General features: G+C 39.9%; 1 long non-coding RNA gene across 2 annotated transcripts in view; it reads left to right on the top strand.

Moving 5' to 3' along the window:
* Positions 1-16,634, top strand: part of LOC123334223 — an 86,890-nt gene that overhangs the window by 14,188 nt on the left and 56,068 nt on the right. The window contains exons 3-4 of one of the 2 annotated variants that reach the window (XR_006552053.2): positions 9,790-9,835; positions 14,651-14,854. The exons of the other annotated variant lie outside the window; for it this stretch is intronic. This is a non-coding gene — a long non-coding RNA (uncharacterized LOC123334223). Of the gene's footprint in view, positions 1-9,789; positions 9,836-14,650; positions 14,855-16,634 lie in introns of those variants that run through there. 2 annotated transcript variants of the gene reach the window in all.

The following is a 16,634-nucleotide window of genomic DNA, read 5'->3' as shown; positions in this document are numbered from 1 at the left end:
CCAGAGTACGTTAGGTTTGAGACCATGAGGATTAACTCCCATAGGTAGACTATTATAAACAGTGGGGCAGTGTAAGCAAGAACGCACAATCTCTCGAGCAGTCTCTCTGGGAATTTGGAATTGATATCTTAAAGCAGTAGCGTATTGATGATGAAGTGAGTGAGAGGCTCTAGCCTCCTCAATCACAGCAGCCACTGTATTTCTGGTTAACAAGTCAGCCAAATCATTAAAGGCATTTAAAGGGCCGGGCAATCCGGAATGAGCCCGAATATGTCCAATGAAAAATATTTTATTTCTTTTTCAAATTTGTTGTTGTAATTTAGTTAACAAATGAAATATGGTAGTTTTATTTTCAGGCAAAACCGCAGTTTCAATGTGTGGAAACAACCTGACAATATACTGAGAATCAGAATAAAGGTTAAATTCTTCATCTGCAAACATAGCAAAAGCCTCTATGACTGTTGTTATTTCAGCTCTTTTAGCTGAAGTTTTTTGTGTTTTTAAAACTTTTTGGTGATTATTAGTAACTATGGAGGCTTTACCATTTGCTGACCCGTCAGTAAAAATTATCTGAGCATTTGGAATAGGAGATTGTTTATATCTGACAGGAAAATTAACTGGATGTCTGGATATAAAATTTAGCAAAACATGTGAAGGAAAATGATGCAAAAGTTTTTGACCAAAATAGTTTCCTATAGCAATCTGTCAATTTTCATCAAACATTAGAAGCACATCAAGTTGTTCTTTATTATATGGAATTACAATTTTTGATGGCTCTTTACCAAATAATTCAATGTTCCACTTTTTTCCTTTAATATCAAAGTAGCTATCAATCTTAGATAAGAAGCCGCTACTTTTTTAGTTTGAGTGGGAAGATGGACCCACTCTAGGGGGCCGTTTTGCCATAAAACCAATTTTTTGTCTGGCTTCCCCAATTACACCTATGGGGGTTTTATGGCAAAGGAATTGTCAAGCAGTTGTCAATTTAATTTTTTAATTTTTAAAATTTACATTTTAACAACATGAATTTAGAGATATGTTAATTTAGGTCTAATGTTTAGTTTAGGTCTCTGTATAAATTTAAATAATAAATGTATAACCTCCTTATCTCATTTTAGTATACAGATATACCTAAATGCAAAATGTATTTATATATGTATTTATATATGGCAACAAGTATAAACTTATTGACATAATCAATATACTTGAATTAATCTTTATAATTAATATGTTAATTAATATATATTACAGCAATACAACACGCACACATCTAATACCAACCAACACAAACCAATGTACTGTAATAATACATGTCACACATATATAATAATACAGTATATAGAACATATATCACAGTACATCAATCCATATCAATTAATATCAGCCACTCACACATTATATTACTGCAATATATATTTAATTATACAGTATATATATAATATGTATATATAGTATACATATTTATATACAAATTAATCAAGTATAGATCTATAAATAGAATTAGGTATACCTTTATTATATTTTATTTATACCCATACCTAATTAGGCAAACTGTAATTATGTAAATATATTTATATTATGTATTTATAACATATAAAGTATTGTTAATTGTACCTCCTGTTGATAACTAAGAAATTGAGAAAACTCCTTCTCTGAGTATCTCTTATTTGAGACAGCACGTCCCTCCCCCATAGGGTAAAGGGGAGCCTAGGAACTACATAGGGTTGGAAAGTTCCACAGGTATCTTTAAACTTTTAATCTAACATTTTTGAACTTTTAACTACTGTGGGGGCTTGAGGGCAAATGAAACAAAATTTGACTCCTGAAATCTATCAGGGCAACTTGCCAATCATCACTATTTTGTAAAAGACTTGCAGTTGATCCTTATTAAGTGAAATTATTATATTTGCTACTTCTTTTTTAAAAAGTTTTACACTTCTTTTTTCCTCTTTTTATAATTAATTGTGTCACCAAGCTGGGAAAAGATAAAACTATTTTTCTTGGGGTCACTGGTAGATGGAACCAATGGGCCTTTTTGTCACAAGCACCCTGTAGGTATATGTTTTTTGGCAAGAATAATTTAATCTCATCTTTTAGTAATATTAATCGTAATTAACTGATCATTTAAAGTCTCATCTACTTTAACAAGAGCCGTCTGTCTCATTAGTCAACTTTCTCTTAGAACTGGAATTAGGATTGCTTTTTAAGTAATCAAAGGCTTTAAATCTGCAGTAGTCAGTTTTAAATGTGGGCGTATCCAATTACTGTCCCCTAATAACCCCTAATAATTTTTGGAAATCATTTAAAGTTAGTAAACAATCTCTCTGCAGCTTCAAATGGGCATTATCAATTTTTAAAACTTTTGGCACCTAAATATGAGAAGTAAGTAAAGAGGTGCTGTACAACATCTTTATAAGCTTCTCCAGTTATTGTTTTGTAACCTAAATCTGGTCTAAAGCTTTTTAGATGACAAGCAACCATCTAATCTTTGTTTGAATACTTCCAGCAACGGGGAACTCACTACTCTTCAAGGTTTTAAACGCTCCCTCACCTTTTTCTCTACAGCATTCCCACCCTGCATACCACTTTCTCTAATCCTACCAACTCATTTTCAGTAGTATGTGTTGGCCAGGAGCTGGGTCAGTTTTTTTTTAGCAATGTTAAGAGACGTCTGTTCCTGTGTCTAATAGCCCTGAGATTTTATTTTTTTGAATTAAAAGATCTTTTAAAGGCCTTGGAGCTGTAATTTCCTGCACCCAAAAGGCTAGATCACTAAATCTAAACGCTCTGTGGCTCTTAGCTTGAGAAGTCAAATTTTTTCCTGTCTGATAAGGTAAAAGCAAAAACTGTGTTACTCTTTGACCTTTATTAATTTGCACAGTTTTGGTAAGCGGCGAGATCAAAACTTTAATTTCTCCAATATAATCAGAATCTACCACACCATATACCAAAATTTCTTGAAAAGAAAGCGAGCTACGCCCTAGCACAAGTCCTACAATGCCCTCAGGCAGGGGGCCAGCCACTCCCATTGGAATCGGAGCAACCGGCTTGTCAGGGGTTAATATTGTTGCTAAATCCCCTTAGCCTGGGTGAGACCCCCCTGAGGGGGTTTTCTCCAAGGAGCACGCTCCGCATATTGTGCAGTCTGTTTTAAAAGCTCCACTGTTTAAAAACTTTTTATCTTCTTCAGGCTTAGGTAACACTTTGAGAGGCTTTGGGGGCAAAGCGGGGAACTCTTGGGCCCTGGAAGGCGCAAACGGAGGCGGCGGCGATGGCCTTAAATCAGAAAGTGGTGGATAAGTTTTTTGTTTTTTAAAGGTTTGCGCAGAGCGGGAGGGAGCTCGCCAGGGCACCTGGTCACTTACTGTCTCTCTCTCTCTTCTTGCCTTTTTCACTTTTTTCTCACCCTTTCTTTTTTGTTACCCTTTTCTTTCCTTCGTTTTTTTTTTCTTTAACCTCCTCTCTTCCCTAATTTTAATTTTTTTTTTTCCTATCTTTTTTTCTGTATCTCTTTTTTTAACTTCTTTTTTCTATCTTGTTGTGTTCCCTGATTCCTTCCTTCTCTGTTTCTCTCCTTTTCACTCTTTAGCTCTTTCTCTATCTTCAGATCTTTTTTTATTTTCTTTTCTTTTTTCTTTTTCACTTTTTTTTTTTTTTTTTGATTGGGTGAGGCCCCCCTGAGGGGGTTTTGTGCAATGAGCAGGCTCTGTATATTGTGTATTCTTTAAAAGTTTTTTTGTTTAAAAGAATTTTATTTTTATTTATTTATTTTTTTTTATTTTTAGCCTTAGGTCTGGGAGGCTTTGGATGTAAACTGGGGAATTTTTAGGCCCTGGGAGGTGTAAGCGGAGGTGGGGTAGTCGCCTTAAATCAGAAATTGTTGGATAAATTTTTAAAGGTTTGTGTAGTAGAGGGGGAGGGGGCTTGTCAGGGCGCCCGGCCGCAGCGTCTTGCAAGCCCTCTCCTTCCTCGGGAGGTAGAGCACAGTCTCCCTTCTTTTTTTTGTCAATGGCAGAAAATATGATCTGCGCAGAAGGTGGAGACCCACTACCATCTACCGCTATAGCCTCTCCCATAGGCTATCCCACAGCCTCATGACGAGGGTCTAGAACATTTTTAATCATATTTATAGCATAAGTTTTTAGTTGTTTTTTACCTTCACCCAAGTATCTAAATTAACAGTAGCCTCTTTAACAGTTTCAAGATTACTTGTATAAAGAGTTGCCATTCTTACTTTCAGTGTTACCCATGTCAGAAAATTAAGTATAATAGAAGATAAAGCTTTTAGCTTTTAAAAGATCAGGCTTTTCTTTGGCCTTTTAAACTTTTTTTCTCTCTAACTCTTTAACACTTTCAACACTTCCCACTCCTACTCGCCCTGTCTATCCTACAGGGGGGTCCGCGGCACCCTGAGTGGGGTCCTATCCGTCCCTAAAATTCAACACTGGGGGAAAGGGTTGGGGACCTACCTTCGAATGTCCCTGTTCGGGCGCCACCTGCCGGGGTCCAGCCCCGGCTGATCCAGGGTATTCGAAGCGGGGACGGCGTCGGCGACCTATTTATATTTATTTATTCATCAAAGATTCAAAGAGTAATAGAATAAGGATAGCTCAGTGAGGAAATTCAGTGGAGAAAAGCGGCTGAAATAAGGATAGCTCAGTAGGAAAATTCAGTGGAGAAAAGAAGCTGAGTGGCTTGGTTTACGCGGAAAATCAATATAACCCGTGACACCAGGTTAGCTCTGACCACGGAGGCCGCAGGCGCCCTCTCGAATAGCGGAAGGTGCCCCACCTTAGACACCTTCTCGAGTGGGTCTTAGAAGCCCAGGCAAATAAATGGTCGCAGAGGACATCCACGCTCCAGATGGACGCTCAGCCGGAAGTTAAAGGGAAGAATGACACGGGGAGACCAAGTTTCAGTGAACAAGGCCCGCACTTTATTTTCCAAAGTAGTTTTTATACCTTAAGTTATGCATAGAGGATAATGGGGGAAGGGGTAGAGTCATGCAGCAAGCCAGGCTTTTTTCCTGTAAACTTATCATATGCAAAAGTTCAGGTGATAGACATCATCTTCTGGCCCGGAGGCCTGTTAACATTTTAAGAAACTTATCTTTCTCTAAAGGTGATTATTCCAAAGTCAGGCGCCAGCCTTCCAAAAAGCATTGAACAAAGCTGCATTTTACATTTCTATACACCCATTATATCAATCAATACACTGCCAGAGACACAGTAGGTAAGGAGTATGGAGACTTAGCAGCAAACATTGGCCCAACAAGTGAAAAACCCTTCACCAATACATTTTCTAATCAATCTTTTAACTACTCAAAGGAATCTGTGTTTAGGCAATTTAGAACATCTCCTGCCTCTCACAGTTGGGAGGCTCTGAACAATCACACGTGGCCGGAAAAACCTATTCAGGCAGGCTAGAGGATTTCCAAAGGAGTTTGTAGGTTGAAACACTGTCACACCCAGGAATTATTAACTGGAGCTGTAAGCTAACTCTTTTTTCAGAGAGAGGTAGTGGGGGACAGCCCCCCGTAAAGTCAGAGGTGTAGGTGAAAGCACAAAGCAGAAAGTAGGCAGACTCTGGTTTTGGGGGTAGATGCTCGAGAATTTCCAGGGGGACTCCTGAGGCTCGATCCCGCCTTTGCGTATGCCGAGCCTCCTTCCTCATGACCTTTGTCATGGGCGGAGTGCCTCAAGCTGGCTCCCGGCAGTGATAGAATTCCAGTTGAGCTATTACAGATCCTCACTCAATATGCAATATGCCAGCTCCCAGCAGCATTCAGAATTTTAGAATACAGCACATTTTTTTTTCCCATGAGGTCGGGAACCTGGCAAAGCATCCAGCCCAGTGTTAGCAACAGGTTAGTGGAAAGCCATATATCAGGCCTGTCCCCTCACTAGGTGAGAGGTATCAAGGCCTAAATGCCAGCAATGAAAGTCTAGAGCCCCAGCAGATCTGCAGGATGACAGAATATGAACACAGAAGATCTTGGGAGGCTAGAAGGAAGGTCTGGGTTTCATAGGGATGAGCTGAAGGTCAGTTTTGGGGTTTAGAAAACCAGATGCGTGCCACAGAATGAGGGAGAGATGGCCTTCCAGCAGCATGAATCAGGAAGCAGCTTGAGTGTGCTTGCCCTCATCCTTGGCCTGCATTTTTAGGAGAATAATACTCAGAAAGAGAAAGGTGATTGTTTTTTTTCTACAGTGTATTGAAGACGGAACACCTGGAACAAGCATTCTGGTGCCGATACTCTGAAAGAATTAGAGTAGGACTCACTCAGGAGTGAATAACTGAAAGGATGAAAAGACCAGAAACCATTGTATATGTGAAATGATTGGAGGAACTTTGGATATTTAGACTGGAAAACAGGCTCAGGGGGTATATGAGAGCTGTTTTCAAATATTTGTCTCATGGAAATGGTTTTGGGCTTCTATTTGCTTCAGAAGCATCAACTGATTAATGTGGGGCATAGAGTTGGACATGACTGAGCAACTAACACTTTCACATTTTCTGATAAGAGGTCCACGGATTGGATGATTAGCCTCACAATGGGCTCAGTCTGGGTGGGATAGTCACATGATGCCTTTTAGCCAGGTAAGGGTGGAGGGAGGCATCCAAGGGCTTTTCAACCCTTCTATGATTTGGCTCTGTTAATAAACAGTATACTGGACAAGTAGCACAGAACTTAAAGAACCAAACACATACATGTAATATAGAACTGTTGGTAATTTATTTTCTTAACTTTTGCTTGATGTTTATAGCTCTGTTAATATAACCCTGGTCTAAAAACCTTAGCCTCAACGTTACAGCCACTTCTTGAATCTACTCTTGATGTAGATGTCCTTCATGGCTTTTTTTTAATACCAGTGTGGCTCCAAAATTTCTTTGTTGAGCTTCCGTGTTGTCGCACTTAGGACTATCTTAGTAAATTATTTCATTCAGTGAATTTTTATATAGCCTGCTACTGAAGTCATCGTCTCATAGTTCTAATCTAGTTCCCATTAGAGTTTTCTTTCTGCTTCAACAGAAGCCAGAAGAAAGGACGACATCACAGTGGTGGCTCCCCGGTCCCTGTCTTTCCCAATCAGTAGTATACTTTTTAAAGTTCCTATTCGTGACTGAGAGAACATCTCCTCCCTTCCATCTTGCTGGGCGCTCCTTGAAATCTGCAGCTAGCTTAAGTACGTTGGTTAAATGTATTCATTAACCACTTCACTGAAGCTCAAACTCATAAACTTGGTTCAGAACACAAACAACTTTGTTTTGCAGGGGTAGTATCTCTTTCCAGTAACAAATCCTAGTAACCAGGGTTTAGATTTCCAAATTATTTCAGAAGGAATGTAAAAGGTTATTTGGGCAAAACCATAAAAATATTTCACCCCAATATATTATTTCTCCTGGATTATATTCTTGACTTTTTATCAGGAGCCCCTGGGGACTGAACCCAAAGCAATAAACAGTGGGGTGATTTTCTAGAATCAATGAAACTCCACTCCAGTACTCTTGCCTGGAAAATCCCATGGACGGAGGAGCCTGCTAGGCTGCAGTCCATGGGGTCGCTAAGAGTCGGATACGACTGAGCGACTTCCCTTTCACTTTTCACTTTCATGCATTGGAGAAGGAAATGGCACCCCACTCCAGTGTTCTTGCCTGGAGAATCCAGGGACGGGGGAGCCTGGTGGGCTGCCATCTATGGGGTCGCACAGAGTTGGACATGACTGAAGTGACTTAGCAGCAGCAGAAGTGTTATAAAAGAGAAGGTTTCAGGAGGGAGGGTTCTATTGTCCTTCAAATAGCACTTTGGGGTTGGTGTTTACCCATTTTAGATCTTATTTAGAGTCCCAGCTATTAATAAAGTAAAAACCCTACTCCCCATAGTTCCTGAACCAAATAAGAGAAAGCCACAAGGAAACCTCAATGGGCCTGTGGCTCTGCAGAAATAGAAGTTATGTCAGTTGAGAAAACGTAAGGAGCAAAGCCTTTTCTTTTCTTAGAACTGAACCGCTAGTCGATCTGGCAACAGCATACTCCAGCTAGAAATAAACACATTTATCTTTTATTGCTGAGAACAAGAAAGAAATCCCAGGCTGCTGGAAACAGCTTTTCTCCCACCACAGGAGCTCGCCATGTAGGTTAATCTGCCTGGCATTTCTGAGAACCAGTTTTGTATAAGAGCTGCACTGGGCAAGGTGGGGCTGGGAAGGTGAGTCAAGCCAGGTTGGTCCTGAAAGAGTGCTCTTCACCCATGACTTTGGCATTGTGTGGCTCTTCCAGAACCTGGAGATAGAGAGAGGGAGGTCTTGGTATCAATTCAGTAGACCTCCTTTAAGCTCTGCATAAAGAGTAGGTCGGCGTCACTGGCGGCCTTGGTCTTCAGGGGATGGGACTGTTGGAGTCATCATGGCATTGGCCTGACAACAAACTGAAGTAGGCTTTCACTCAGTCTTGCACATCTTTTCTTTCAACGCACTAATTGTTCTCTCTGATTCTACACTGTTCTGACAAGATGGCAAATGGAAAATGTGCAAAGTAATTAAAATAAGTGTGTGGTTTCAGTTGTTATAATCTATTGCCCTGAGCCGAATGCCATTTGAGGGGGAACCCAGAGAAGGGCTGCATTCAGGCATGGAGGACAAATAGTTTCTTGGTTGGTTTGTCTTTTATAACAAAAATCCAACTCAGGAAAATGACTGACGAAAGAGACACTTAGGGCTTTCCTTGGTAGTTCTTTCTCAGAACTTTAGGGATTCTGTGTTGTTGTTTATGATCAAATTTTCAAGGGTATTATCCATATATATAAAATGATTAGGAAGACTATTGATAAAAATCAATTTATACACAGTTTGTGTACAAGGTACATTTGCCTCTTGTTGAAATAAAATAGCATTGGAATGTTGGGCTTGTAAACATTCCTTTTAAATAAGACTATACATCTCTGAAATAATTTTCCTCAGACTAAATCTTTGGGAAATCAAATATTTGCCTATTTGGAAAGCCTGAAAAATATTTTGTTACCAATAGTTTACACTATTATTATTGTAGATGTAACAGTGCTCATCAAAAATATTTTAGAAAACAGAGACAACTGTGAAGAAAAAGAAAATATTTTCATTTTCATTAGATTGAACTAATCTCTGAATATTTTCTTCTTTCTTTTTTCTTTTTTAAAATTAATGTGTAATGTGTGTCTTTGTGTTTACATAATTAGATTTATACTCTGCAGTGTTTTATATCATGATTTTTCTCACTTTCATTTCACTGAAGCTTGTAGAAATGTTTATTTTTAATGACTGCATATGATTTGATTTTGTATTTGGGCTATAACTTATCCAGCCTACATACAGACATTTGGGTTTTCTCACATCTTTGGTGCACAGGACATTCGACTGCAACTTTATTGATTGCCCTTAGGTGGATTCCTTGAAGTTCTTTTTCAAGGACAACAAGGTATGATGCCATCTTTTAGGTTACTCTGGTACAAACAGACAAATGTGGAACAGTTGAATTGAAGCAGATCTCATTTTAGAGAAAGGGTATTGTTTCTGGATGGTTTTCCTTCTTTCTTTTCTGATTGGGTTCTTGTGGTGCTAGAATTCCTTGGACTTTAGAACTAGGAAGACCAAGATTCAAATTCTAGCTCTGTGACTTTTTAGCTACTTGATGTAACTAGTAAATTACTTGATGTAACTCCCTTGTGTAGTGCCCTCATCCATAAACTAGGGTCAGTAGTAGGTTTTCAGTGAGGGTTAATTGCCTATCTCTTATGCTTGTTCCCTTTTCAAGGAGTATTCAGAGCTAAAGAAGATGTGAAATCAGTTGGATGATGAAGGTAACAAATGTTCTTACTGAGTCATATGTAGCTTGAGATACCAGTTTCACACCATTTAAAATTTATTCTAATATGAAAATCCACAATAGATAGGGATCAAAATAATATATTATTTATTTATTTGGAAAAAAAATCAAAGAATTAAATAATTAGAAAAATAAACTTACTAGTAAACACACCAATTTACTACATATTTCTTTCAGTGGGTGGTTGAGTCTCTGAAAATGATGAGACACAAAATTGTGTGAAGAACAATCAGAATCCTTCCCTTTGGGCTGTTTGGGTCATTGTTATGACAAGGCACACTTTGGTGAACTATATTACAAAATCATAAAACTGACGGTAATATAGTCACAAGAAAGAAAGTAGTATGAATGATCTCATTCATTGAATGAGATCTGAATGATCTCATTTTTTCATAATAAATACTTGATATTTTGGAGGTTAGAAGTCATAAACCTGTTAACTGATAACTTGAGGATTAATTGAGAAAAATCTTACAAATCTACTGAAAATGCATAAAGAATAATTAAAATGCACAATGTTGCAAATATTCTTTCCTGGTGATTCCAATCTACTCTAGCCTAAGTAATGAAACACTTTTTTTCCCCTTTCCTAATTAAGCTTCATAAATTTACTGTATTGACAAGAGACAAAGCCTTTTAAAAGGAAAAAAAAAAAAAAGGTTTAGTAGTTAGAGATTGTAGAAGTGTGGTATTTTTACCCATGAGAAAGAGACTTAACCACAGACAGGAAGAAAAATACCAGCATCAGCCTTTTAGCTCTCAATCTGTAACTTTCTTAATCACTTAAAGGAATGGTATTTTTAAAAAGATAGTTTAAAGTTTGAATTAAATGTGATAAATACTGAATTCCTCTGAGCAGAATAAGTTGTTTCAAAATATGTAAGGATCAGCACACTTTTATCTGAAAATAGGTTTTATCCTTAAATATATTAAACTGTATGATGAACATTTCCTCTGAAAGATATTGCTGGATCTGTGAGCATCCAACCAGGAGTCAGAAACCACATCATAATTTGAGCAGGGGCTTCCTGGATAGTTCAAATGGTAAAGAATCTGACTGCAACACAGGAGACCTGGGTTCGATCCCTGGGTTGGGAGGGTCCCCTGGAGGAGGGTATGGCAACCCACTCCAGTATTCTTACCTGGAGAATCTCATGGACAGAGGATCCTGACAGGCTACATACAGGCCATGGGGTCACAAAGAGTCAGACGTGACTGAGTGATTAACACTTTCTTTCACTTTCAATTTGAGCTGGACAAGTTGAATATAATTATTAACTGTAACAGAGGTTTGGAGTCACAGGAAATTGGCTAGTAAGAAGTAAATAGAACTGAGAAATATGGGAATAGCAGATATAAGGAATAATCACCACATCTAGGACTGAGATAGAACACTCGAGGAAGGCCTCACTTTACCCCAGGGCTGAGACATATACCTCATTGGAGAGGGCATGGCCGTGGCTGAGTATTTGCTGGAGAAGTCCCTGAGGTGCTGTGCTGCAGAACTTGCCTGAAGTCTGCCCTCTCAGATGCAGGGGAAGTATCCATAGGAAGATGCCTTGCCTTGGAACTTGCCTCAAGACCGCCCAAGGGGAGGCTGGGGGAAGCCATCTGTGGGAAGATGCCTTGCTGGTGGTACTCCACCATGAAGCTGCCTGAAGGGGTGCTGGGGAAGCTGCTGGCCACAGGGGACTGCTGGACGCTGTGGGCTACAAGAGCCGATGCTGGAGAGGCTGCTTGTGCTGCAGGAGCGGGTGCTGTGAGGCTATGTGATTGGAGGACTCTCACAAGAGGAGCTCGTCAGAACCAGAGATGAAACTGCTCCTCCTCCAGTGTACTTCCAGCACTGTCAAGGGATGAAGGCTGTCATGCCAGCTGACAAAGAAGTACTTAAAATCTCGGTACCAGAGGAGTCATTCAAGTGTGAATCTGGAACCCAGGAGCAATACATTGATAATGACTACAGTCCAGCCCTTTGGCTAACTCAGCTTCCATATACACTCTTCTACACATATAAACTTGTGTACAACAGCAAAACAACTCTTCCTAAGGAGATACAGCTGTCTTTTTACAGGTGAAAATGTTCTGCTGCTGCTGCTGCTGCTAAGTTGCTTCAGTCATGTCCGACTCTTAGCGACCCCATGGACTGTAGCCTACCAGGCTCCTCTGTCCATGGCCTCTTCCCCAAATGAGGAGACACACGCAATGATACATTGTCACTGTATCCATCACTGGCTAATATTAATTACTTGTAAAAGTCTGTCAAGTCCCATTGAATACTTTGTTACTGACAAGCTAAATCATAAAGTTAACTTCCAAAAATATGTATATGAGATAAAGATGAGAAGGAAGTTGAAGAAAATTGTTAGCATCTACAAATAAACACACACATATAGCAGGCAAGGAGAAAACATGTAAAGCTACTGCAGACCTTGATGTTTCTCTAATTGGTAATGAGATTGTAATTGATTCTGATGGCATTCTTTTCCCATTGTCCTTATATTTCATCTTCTTTCCTGTTAGAACCTCAGCTGGTTGGGATCCTTTATCTGTTGGAATAACCCACACCTTCCTAAAGGGTCTGAGTCCTCAGTTGTCCTGCATTTTTTTTTTCTATAGTTTCCCATTAACCTTTACTGTTGTGCTTGGAAGTGCCCAACACTTTTGGGGTGAGAGACACCCCAAAGAATCTCCCATTTTCCAGAATAGTTCTCATTGCACTCATTTGAAACAGCATCCTAATTTCTCCTTGGTAATTTCCCCTTTTCTTGTCAAAATAGTTATCTTTTTTTTTTTTTTTTCTGTTTGTTGGTTAGGTTGCATAGGCCTAAAATGGCCCAATCTCATCTTCCAATTCAGTGGAACCACTGGAAAGTTACAAGCTCATCTTCCAATTCGGTGGAACCATTGTTGTGCCTCCTGATTGGAGTATCACCCCATTGGGAACTAAGACTTTCAAACTAGCAAAACTTGAGTCTTCCAGAACAGGAACCAACAGTTCTGGGAATGATTTGTTAGTTAACACTAAGCAGAACCACTTCCATGTCTACTTCTTGACTCCTGAATGTATTAATTTTGGCTATCAAGAAGATAGCACCATATAATTACCTGTGATTCAAAGCATATACTACATCCTGTAAGACAGAGCTCTCTTTCAGGATGCCAGTTCCTAACTGGTGTCATAACTGAACCTTCTGTAAGTTATTCCACCTTTAAACTAGCTAGTTCATTTCATGGGTCTGAACCTATTGCCACACTTACTTCTCTGTGAAACGATTTCATTGATCAGACGCAGTGCTACAGAGAATATCATGATGATGGATAAAGTGTTCTATGAGTCTACGGATGGTGATGTTTAACTACTTTTTCACCAGGGAAGGCAAATCCATATCCACAATATATATTTATTGCAGTAAGGATAAATCTGTGACCCATCTCATGGACATGGGTTTGGGTGGACTCTGGGAGTTGGTGATGGACAGGGAGGCCTGGCGTGCTGGGGTTCATGGGGTCGCAAAGAGTCAGACATGACTGAGCAGCTGAACTGAACTGAACTGATAGCTAGACTTGTGTTGAAAAAACCTGAATGACACTCATGCAACTTGTGGAGAACACTGCACTATTAACCAGCATCAGAGGAGGACTCCAACTGTGTGGATGGTAGCAAAGGTCATCATGATGCCATCCACCAGAAAGAGAAGTCCAACACTTGTGCCCACTGCATCCTGGTATCAGAGTCACTGAGGAAAGTACAACATGGTCAAGCACTAGATGGAATAATTTTTTTTTTTTTACATGGAGAAGAGACAAAGCAAGATCCACCCCAGCAGTGTGCACAGGTCCCTCATGGCTAGTGTGTGCCCTGGCAGTTAGTTGCACACAGGGCAGTTGGCCTATGCACACCCCTCTCATGCTGCAGCAGAGGGACCTCTCTCCTCCCAGTTTCCAGGAAGTCTGAGATACTGAAAGCTGGGGCCATGCCTGAGGGCCACTGATCCACATGCTTAAACAGAACATAGGGGTAACACACTGAGTCTGAAATAGGAAGGGATATTCCCACACAGGGCAGCGATCCCAGCACAGGCTGTGTGGGCTCTTTCCATCTTGGTAAGAATGCATTCTAGACCCAAGGTCTATCTTACATGGCTGTGGAGGGGTCAGAAGGCTGTGTGTTTGAGACTACCTTTCTCAACACATCTTTCTCCTTCCTTCCAAACCTGCTTGATTTTAGTCTTTCATTCCCATTTTATGATAGACTGCTATTGAACATACCTGCTGCTGCTGCTGAGTCGCTTCAGATGTGTCTGACTCTGTGCAACCCCATAGATGGCAGCCCACCATGCTTCTCTATCCCTGGGATTCTCCAGGCAAGAACACTGTAGTGGGTTGCCATTTCCTGCTCCAATGCATGCATGCATGCTAAGTCGCTTCAGTTGTGTCCAACTCTGTGCGACCCTATGGACAGCAGCCCATCAGGCCCCTCTGTCCACTGGATCTTCTAGGCAAGAATACTGGAGTGGGTTGCTGTTTCCTTCTCTACACTGAACATACCTAGCTGATGGCTGTAAGATACTCATTTCATCAGGCCTCATGGTCACCTGTTATTCCATAGTTAGGAGTTCAATCTCTATCTAGGTCTAGTGGCAAAACCAGATGTGTTTCTTAGAAGGAAAATAGTTATTTACAGAAGAGAACATAATTCGTTTCCGTAATCCTAGCAGTCTGTATTGGTAGTCTCCAATTTGTACTTAACCAGAAGCTCTAAAAAATGTCCATATTTGCCACACAGATTTCTGGGTGTCATTGAATCTGCTGGATAATAAAGATGGAGTGGTAAAGAGGCTTGTACTTCAACCTGAACTTACTGCAAAGCCTTCTCTTGCTCTGGTCCCACTTGACATCGGGAGACTTGTGGGTGACTGTCTGGAAGTGTTAAAATGGCACACTGAAGTGTGGTGTATTTTGCTACCAAAAGGCCTCCTGAGCATCATGCCTTTCACTTGGTGGTAGGGGAAGTGAAGTGCAGGAACTTACCTCTTTTCAGTTGACGTGTAGTTGATTTACAGTATTAGTTTCAGGGGTACAACATAGTGATTCAGTATTTTTACAGTTTATACTCTATTGAAAGTTGTTATAAGATAATGGCTATAATTCCCTGAGCTATATGATATATCCTATTCTTTATTTTATACATAGTAGTTTGTATCTCTTAATTCTGTACCCCTAATTTGTCCCTCTTCTCTTCATTCTCCCTTTTTGGTAACCACTAGTTTATTTTCTGTATCTGTGAGTCTATTTCTGTTTTGCTATATACATTCATTTGTATTATTTTTTAGATTCTTCATGTAAGTGATATAATACAGTATTTGCCATCCTCTGTCGGACTTATTTCACCAAGCATAATATTCTCTAGGTCCACATACATTGATGCAAATGGCAGAATTTCATCCTTTTTTTTTTTATAGCTTAGTAATGGTTGAGTATATATATATATATATATATATATATATATATATATATATATTCTACTTTCCAAATATATATATATATTTGGAAAACTCAGCAGTGGCCACAGGACTGGAAAAGGTCAGTTTTCATTCCAATCCCAAAGAAAGGCAATGCCAAAGAATGCTCAAACTACCACACAATTGCACTCATCTCACACGCTAGTAAAGTAATGCTCAAAATTCTCCAAGCCAGGCTTCAGCAATATGTGAACCGTGAACTTCCTGATGTTCAAGCTGGTTTTAGAAAAGGCAGAGGAACCAGAGATCAATTTGCCAACATCCGCTAGATCATGGAAAAAGCAAGAGAGTTCCAGAAAAACATCTATTTCTGCTTTACTGACTATGCCAAAGCCTTTGACTGTATGGATCACAATAAACTGTGGAAAATTCTGAAAGAGATGGGAATACAAGACCACCTAACCTTCCTCTTGAGAAACCTATATGCAGGTCAGGAAGCAACAGTTAGAACTGGACATGGAACAACAGACTGGTTCCAAATAGGAAAAGGAGTCCGTCAAGGCTATATATTGTCACCCTGTTTATTTAACTTCTATGCAGAGTACATCATGAGAAACGCTGGGCTGGGAGAAACACAAGTTGGAATCCAGATTGCCGGGAGAAATCTCAATAACCTTAGATATGCAGATGACACCACCCTTATGGCAGAAAGTGAAGAGGAACTCAAAAGCCTCTTGATGAAAGTGAAAGTGGAGAGTGAAAAAGTTGGCTTATAGCTCAACATTCAGAAAACGAAGATCATGGCATCCGGTCCCACCACTTCATGGGAAATAGATGGGGAAACAGTGGAAACAGTGTCAGACTTTATTTTTCTGGGCTCCAAAATCACTACAGATGGTGATTGCAGCCATGAAATTAAAAGACGCTTACTCCTTGGAAGGAAAGTTATGACCAACCTAGATAGCATATTCAAAAGCAGAGACATTACTTTGCCAACAAAGGTTCGTCTAGTCAAGGCTATGGTTTTTCCTGTGGTCATATATGGATGTGAGAGTTGGACTGTGAAGAAGGCTGAGCGCGGAAGAATTGATGCTTTTGAACTGTGGTGTTGGAGAAGACTCTTGAGAGTCCCTTGGACTGCAAGGAGATCCAACCAGTCCATTCTGAAGATCAGCCCTGGGATTTCTTTGGAAGGAATGCTGCTAAAGCTGAAACTCCAGTACTTTGGCCACCTCATGCGAAGAGTTGACTCATTGGAAAAGACTCTGATGCTGGGAGGGATTGGGGGCAGGAGGAGAAGGGGACGAC

The sequence above is a fragment of the Bubalus bubalis genome, chromosome 1, assembly GCF_019923935.1.
Source record: "Bubalus bubalis isolate 160015118507 breed Murrah chromosome 1, NDDB_SH_1, whole genome shotgun sequence".
Classification (NCBI taxonomy): Eukaryota; Metazoa; Chordata; class Mammalia; order Artiodactyla; family Bovidae; genus Bubalus; species Bubalus bubalis.
Note: the sequence above shows the minus strand (reverse complement) of the source record. Positions and strands in the feature narration are given on the sequence as shown.